Raw genomic sequence first — 8,023 nt, 5'->3', positions numbered from 1 at the left:
GAGCACGTGTCCCAGTGGGCAGCTCCAACCGTGCGCTCTGTAAGCACACACGAGAGACGGATGACGTCACAGAGCACATGTCCCAGTGGGCAGCTTCTGCCGAGTGATACTCAGTGGCTCCACCCCCAGCAGGACTCCAGTCCCAGTTATCTCACACTGAAGCTGAGAACTGGATCTGGGGGCTTCTAATTCAACAACTGGGGAGCAGACTCTGCCCTAATGGGCAAAGAGGAGGCCCCACTCAATATCCAGTGCAAACTCTGTTCACCAAAACACCAATCGTATCCCCCGCCAAGGGGACAAAGACCAGCACACCCTAAGGAAAAGACATGGCAAGCATCCATACCAAAAACAGCCCTTACACCAAAAATATTAGACTCATGCAGGCGACACTCCCATATAAAAATAGCCCTTCAAGACCACAGTGGATAACTGTTTTTCCTAAGTTCAGAGTCAGAGAAATATAAGAAAAATAAAGAAGGAGAGGAAGTACCCCAATAAAAGAACAAGAAAATCCCCTGAAAGAAACAATGAAATAGACCTTTCCAGTCTACCAGGACTTGAGTTCAAAAGAGGGTAATAAAAATACTGAAAGGATTAAGAAAAGCTATTGATAGAAATGTTGATCACTGTAACAAGAAACTAGGAACTATAAAGAGGAGCCAATCAGAGTTAGAAAATACAACTGCTAAGATAAAAACCAAGCTAAAGACAACCAATAGAAAGCTAAATAATGCAGAATAAGTGATCTGAAAGACAGAATGGAAATCACCCATTCAGAATGGCAGCTAGAAAGACAAATTAAAAACACACACAATACATGAAACTTGTGGGACTATATAAAGTGTGCCAATCTACGCATAATAAGGGGTTTCAGAAGGAGGAGAGAGAGAAAGGGGACTGAAAGCAGCAGAAGTTAAGACAAAGGGAGGATTCTAAAGGCAGCAAAAGAAAAACAAAGAGTAACAAGGACGTTATCAGCTGATTTCTCTGCTGCAGGACAGAAGGGTGTGGCAAGATGTATTCAAAGTCTTGAAAGGGAAAAACCTGCAACCTATATTGTCAGGATACTCTAACCAGCAAGATTATCCTTTAGAACAGAAGAAGAAGAAATAAAGAATTTCTCAGGTAAGCAAAAACTAAAAGAATACAGCAATACTAAACCCGTTGTATTAATAAAAGAAATATTGAAAGTTCTTCTCTAAATAGAAAATAAGCAAAAATCTTTAGGAAAGAGAAAAATCAAATCAGGAAAAGCAAATATAAAAAAAAGATTGTATAGAGATCACTTAAAAAGAAAGTACAGTACATAGATTTAAAAATTAAGAAATTTTATGAAAGTGATTATAACTACAATGAACAGCAAAAGGATAACATGAAGATGTAAAATAGGACATTAAAATCATAAAATGTGGGGAAGGAGAGTAAGAAAATTAAATTTTTTTAAAGAATGTGTTTGAGCTTATATGACTACCAGCCTAAGCCAAATAGATATAGTAATGTGTTAACATACTTGAAAACCAGGATAACCATAAATAAAAAACATATAATAGATTCACAAAACTAAAAAGAACAGAACTCAAGCATAATGGAAAATAAAACCATTAAACCACAAAGGGAAAACAGAAAAGGGAAGGAACAAAAAAGAAATACAAAATCAGCTGGAAAGCAAGCTTTAAACTGGCAATAAACACATACCTATCAATAATTACCTTAAGTGTCAATGAACTGAATGCTCCAAACAAAAGACAGAGTAGCAGTTGTGGTTTAGTCGATAAGTTGTTTTCTGATTCTTTTGGGACCCTATGGACTGCAGCCCGCCAGGCTCCTCTGTCCATGCGATCTCCCAGGCAAGTGGGACCCCATGGACTGCAGCCTGCCAGGCTCCTCTGTCCATGCGATCTCCCAGGCAAGAATACTGGAGTGGGTTGCATTTCATTTTCCAGGGGAGCTTCCTGACCCAGGGATCGAAACCATGTCTCCTGCGTCGGCAGGCAGATTCTTTACCACTGAGCTACCTTGCATTTCTTTACACTAACAATAAAATAGAGAAAGAAAAAGGAAGAAAATAAAAACCCTTTTAAAATTGCATAAAAAGTACTTAGGAATAACCCTGACCAAGGAGGTGAAAGACTTACATGCTGAAGCTATAAAACATCGATAAAGGAAACTGCAGATGACTCAAAGAAATGGAAAAATAGCCCATGCTCTTGGACTGGAAGAATTAATATAGCTTAAATGGCCAGATTACCCAAAGCACTTTACAGATTTAAAGAGATCCGTATCAAATTACCCATGAAATTTTTCACAGAACTAGAACAAATAATCCTAAAATGTATACTGAGTCACAAAAGACCCTGAATTACCAAAGCAATTCTGAGGAAAAAGAGCTGAGCTGGAGGCATAACCCTCCCAGACTTCAGAGAACATTACAAAGCTACAGTAAGCAAAACAGCACAGTATTGGCACAAAAACAGACATATGGATCAATGGAACAGGACCCAGAGCCCAGAAATAAACCCACACACCTACCGACAACTGATCTTTCACAAGGAGGCAAGAATATGCAGTGGAGAAAAGACAGTCTCTTCAGTAAGAGGTTCTGGTAAAATGGGGCAGCTACATGTAAATGAACAATATTAAAACAATCTAACACCATACACAAAAATAAACTCAAGATAGATTAAAGACCTACATGTAATACCAGACATTATAAACTCCTTGAGGAAAACTCAGACCACTCTTTGAAAGAAATTGCAGCAAGATTTTTTGATCTGTCTCCTACAGCAATGGAAGTAAAAGGAAAAATAAACAAGTTGGACCTAATTAAACTTAAAAGCTTTTGTATAGCAAAGGAAACAAAAAGACAACCTACAGAACAGGAGAAAATATTTGCAAATGATGAGACCAACAAAGGATCAATTTCCAAAATATACAAACAGCTCACATATCTCAGTATTAAAGAAAACAAAACCCCAAATCTTAAAGATGGGCAGAAGATCTAAATAGACATTTCTCCAAAGAAGACACACGGATGGCTGGCAGGCACATCAAAAGGTGCTCAACATCACTAACTATTAGAGAAATGCAAATCAGAACGACAGTGAGACACCAGCCCACACTGGTCAGAAAGGCCATCATCCAAAAGTCTATAGATAATAAATGCTGGAGAGAGTGTGAAGAAAAGGGAACCCTCCTACATTGTGTGTGGGAATGTAAATTGGTACAGCCACCATGGAGAACAGTGCAGAGATTCCTTAAAAAGCTAAAAATAGAGCTAGCATATGGTCCAGCAATCTCATTCCTCAACAAATATCTGGAGAGAACTCTAACTGAAAAAGATATATGCTCTCTAACGTTCATAGCACCACTATTTACAATAGCCAAGACATGGAAGTGACCTAAACACCCAATTACAGATGAATGGATAAAGAAAGCAGACAGGACTGTAAGCCTCTGCCTCCTCGGTGCCAAGTCCCCTGGGCAGGCCCCTGCCTCTCCCTGCCCACCTGCATCATGAGTACAGGGGCACGATTGTACCATATATAATATATATGTACCTCTATACACATATATATATGACGGAATATTACTCAGCCGTAAAAATGAGTGACACAGTATCATCTGCAGCAACATGGATGGGCCTAGAGATTATCGTATCAGACGAAGTCAGGCAGAAAGAGAAACGTAATTTCATATGATATCACTTATATGTGGAATCTAAAATGATGCAAATGAATTTATATACAAAATAAAAACAGACACAGAAAACACACTTATGGTTATTACCAAAAGGGAAAAGGTGGGGGGAAGGATAAATTAGAAATTTGGGAATAAGAGATACACACTGCTATATACAAAGCAGATAAACAACAAGGTCCTACTGTATAGCACAGGGAACTAGATTTGATATATTGTATTAATCTATAATGGAAAAGAATCTGAAAAAGAATATATATGTATACATGTGTGTATATTCATATACATAAAACTAGATCACTTTGCTGTACACCAGACACTGAGACAACACTGTAAGTCAAGTATACTTCAATTTTAAAAGATGTCAAGGCAATTCAGCAGGAAAAGGATAGTCTTTTTCATAAATGACATTGGAAAAAAATAGACACAAGGAAAAGAATGAATATCATACACAAAAACTAACACAAAATGAAGCCTAGCCCTGACATCTACTTCTGCTTTGTTGACTACACCAAAGCCTTTGATTGTGTGGATCACAACAAACTGGAAAATTCTTGAAGAGATGGGAATACCAGACCACCTGACCCGCCTCCTGAGAAATCTGTATGCAGGTCAGGAAGCAACAGTTAGAACCAAAGATGGAACAACGGACTGGTTCCAATTTGGGAAAGGACTACGTCAAGGCTGCATATTGCCACCCTGTTAATGTAACTTATATGCAGAGTACATCATGCAAAATGCAAGGCTGGATGAGGCACCAGCTGGGATCAAGATTGCCGGGAGAAATATCAGTAACTTTAGATATGCAGATGACACCACCCTTATGGCAAAAAGCAAAGAGGAACTGAAGAGCCTCTTGATGAAAGTGAAAGAGGAGAGTGAGAAAGTTGGCTTGAAACCCAGCATTCAAAAACAAAGATCATGGCATCTGGTCCCATCACTTCATGGCAAATAGATGGGGAAACAATGGAAACAGTGAGAGATTATTTTCTGGGCTCCAAAATCACTGCAGATGGTGATTGCAGCCATGAAATTAAAAGACGCTTACTCCTTGGAAGAAAAGCTATGACCAACCTAGACAGCATATTAAAAAGCAGAGACATTACTTTGCCAACAAAGATCCGTCTAGTTAAAGCCATGGCTTTTCCAGTGGTCATGTATGGATGTGAGAGTTGGACCATAAAGGAGGCTGAGCACCGAAGAACTGATGCATTTGAACTGTGGTGTTGGAGAAGACTCTTGAGAGTCCGTTGGAGTGCAGGAGATCAAGCCAGTCAATCCTAAAGGAGATCAGTCCTGAATTAGAAGGACTGATGCTAAAGTTGAAGCTCCAATACTTTGGCTACCTGATGAGAAGGACTGACTCATTGGAAAATTCCCTGATACTGGGAAAGACTGAAGGTGGGAGGAGAAGGGGATGACAGGATGAGATGGTTGGATGGCATCACCGACTCGATGGACATGAGTTTTAGCAAGCTCCAGGAGTTGGTGATGGATGGGAAGCCTGGCATGCTGCAGTCCATCGGGTCTCAAAGAGTCAGACACGACTGAGTAGCTAACACTTTCACTTTACTTTTTCTTCAAAATATTGTAATTTCAGCACATAACCAATAAAAGATTATTGATGAGAAAAAAAATTGCTGGACACCAACTTCAGGAGCTAATACTTCCTCCTTCATGTGTAGCGGGAAGAAGAAATATATCCCCTAGTGAGTCTCTCAGAAGTGCTGGGAAGCTCTCCCTCTCTATTTCTTCAAACATCTCTTCCCTCATGACCTTGACTGAGCAAACAATCCATCCCTGAAACAATCCTGATGGTTGTGGAAAGTGGTGCGTGGATTACCTAAAGCCACCTGGTCTCATCTGCTGGGTGGCGCTGGCTCGCACCATGCCTCTGGGCTGGTACAGAATAGAGGAAGATGCTAAAAGAGATGCCAGGGCGCTGTGATCAAGAAGAGGGGAGAAGTGCTCTAAAAATACAATGTCCCCTGCAGGGTGCTCGAAGGGTAACGGAAATGAGACTGACCCCTGTGTGTGTGTGTGTGTGTGTGTGTATGTGAGAGAGAGAGAGCATGTGTGTGTGTGTGATAACGTTAGTTCTTCCTCTTGGATGTGTTGATGGCCCTTCTTACCTTTCCCAACCCCTGCCCTTCTCCTGGCCAAGTCTATGTCCCAATCTCAGCTCTGCTATCTCAGATCAGAGGCCTCCCTGGGAGACTGCAGTGGGGCCTCTGACCTACCTATGCCAGGCGCCCTGGGCAGGTCCCTGCCCCTCACTGCCCCCTTGCACCATGGGGGAATGTATCCATGTATGAGTGTGGGGGCAATGATTTGCATCACGAGGGTTCTGGTTGGAGGCGTGACCTTCACTGACCTCAGCCTGCAGCAGAATGACAAGGGGCATGGGCAGCTGCTTTGAGGAAAACGTGGGTGGAAGGGCTGGCGCGGTGGGCTCTGCCCTCCAGCTGGGGGAGAGGGCCAAGAGAACTGCTCTCTAACCACCCACCCCAGCCCTGGCCTGCCCCTCACCTAACTTTCTTGGCAGCTGTGTTCCAGGGCAGGCAACAGCCCAGTTAAGCTTAGCACAGAAGGGGCACAGCTCCCCTGCCCGCGGCATTGTGCCCTGAAGAACAGTCCTGGAGAGCAAGCTGGGGGATGTCTCAGCCAGGAGCAGCTCTGGTTGGCACCGGCCACATAGCCAACGGGCTCACTGTAGGGGTGGGTCTGGGAGCACCAGGTCTTCCTGGATTCAGGCCACTGTGCCCTGTACCTGGGCATCACCTCACCCACAGGCATTACTAATGACAGCTAGCACTTAGTAGGCAGTGGCTATAGACCAAACAGTAAACATTTCAGTGGGACTGTGGCAGAGTTTAACACGGTGAAGGTGTGGGGATTCAAACCCAGACTGCTCTTGCATTGCCTGCCCTCCCATCCTTCGTGGTCCTAGACTGGCCTCCCCATGGGTTCACCCTGTGGCTCCTCATTCATCTCCTAGCGGGCTCCCTGCTGCCAGCGGGTGTGAGCACAGGGCCCACGACACCCATCACCGGGAGGACATCTGGGCCCAGGAGGCAAGGGGCTGGCCCAGGTTTCCAGGAAAGCTGCCTGGGTGTTGCCAGGCCAGGGTCTGCTCACCTGGTATGGGGGAGCTGGACGCCTCCATTTCCCAGAACCTGTTCGGAGTTCCCTCTTTTTAAGACACTGCCTGGAGGAAGCGCCGGCTCCCTGCCCCCTCTCGTCACCCCGGAGGCCCTCGGTGGCCTTGGCCCTGCCCCCAGGCCCCATGTGACCAGCGGGCAGGGGAGGCGGGCAGGACCAGGAGGAAGCTGCCCAGGACGAACATCGTCAGTCGGATCCAGGCTTCCCGGCTCCTCAGGGCCTCTGGGGATGGCGCGCTGATGGCCGTCCTTGGCCTGCTAAGAGGCTGCCGCAGCCTCGGCTCAGGAAATATTCCACGGGTGCGGCTGACCTCTGCCAGGAAAGGATGGGGCACGGCGGCTCGCAGTCGCGAGCCTGGGGGTTGACTTGGTGCAGCGCGCCCCCTGGTGGCCACCCTCACGCACTGCTTCCCACGCCCCTGGACCTCTCCCTCGCAGCCCCATCTCTGCATCCCTCCCGGCCTCTGGACCCGCAAACGCCGACTCGCCCCACCCTCGTCTGTAGCCTCACCTTTCCTGGGGCCAGGGGCGGCTCGCAGGGCATACGGGCTTCCTGGGGCTTCCTGTGCAGGCTTCCTCCGAGCAGAGCCCCTGAACTGCGCAGAGCTGATCCAGTTCTGTCTGGCGTGAGGGGAGGAAGTTGGAGCTGGAGAAGTCATTAGCAGGGGAGGAGCCCGCAGGTTGCAGAGGGAGGAGCTGGGCCACTTTTCGAAGTTCCAGCATCACCCAGATCTCCCCAGTCTGTGGATTGGGAAGCAGGTCAGAAACATTCCGTCCATTTCCCAAGGTGACAGTTGCATCTCTGAGACTTGAAACTAAGGTCTGCAGCTGATTGCGAAGCTTTTGAAAATCAAGGCTGAGGAAGGAAGTAGGCGGGTGGCCCTCCGTCTCCTGCCTCCTGTGGGGCTCTGGTCGGCAAAGAGCCCCCTTTGCCGAGAGTGGATTCAGAGTGGCCCCTCACTCTTGTCTTCCCTGACCAAGGCAGGGGGAGCTGGCCATGGACTGGTAGCCCTGGAAAGCCTGATTCGGCATCTGGGCAGAGTGGGGGCTGGGGTGGCGGCTCCATCATTCCAGGCTCAGGGAGGGGACGATGGCCAAGGCGGGTGATCTCTCACCCTAATCACTGCGATAACCTCTTGCCAGCCCTCGGGGACTGCTGTGAG

At 46.1% G+C, this 8,023-nt stretch overlaps 1 protein-coding gene across 1 annotated transcript in view; it reads right to left on the bottom strand.

Annotated features, from left to right (window-relative positions):
* The window catches only part of ARHGAP22 (Rho GTPase activating protein 22), a 179,168-nt gene extending 171,698 nt beyond the window's left edge, over window positions 1–7,470 (bottom strand). The window contains exon 1 of the mRNA XM_040242856.1: window positions 7,372–7,470. The gene's annotated coding sequence lies outside the window, so the exon portion shown is untranslated. The remainder of the gene's footprint in view (window positions 1–7,371) is intronic.
* Window positions 7,471–8,023: the final 553 nt, after the last annotated feature.

Source organism: Oryx dammah, unplaced genomic scaffold, assembly GCF_014754425.2.
Source record: "Oryx dammah isolate SB20612 unplaced genomic scaffold, SCBI_Odam_1.1 HiC_scaffold_6, whole genome shotgun sequence".
In the NCBI taxonomy this organism is placed as follows: Eukaryota; Metazoa; Chordata; class Mammalia; order Artiodactyla; family Bovidae; genus Oryx; species Oryx dammah.
This window is presented reverse-complemented; position numbering and strand designations above follow the sequence as displayed.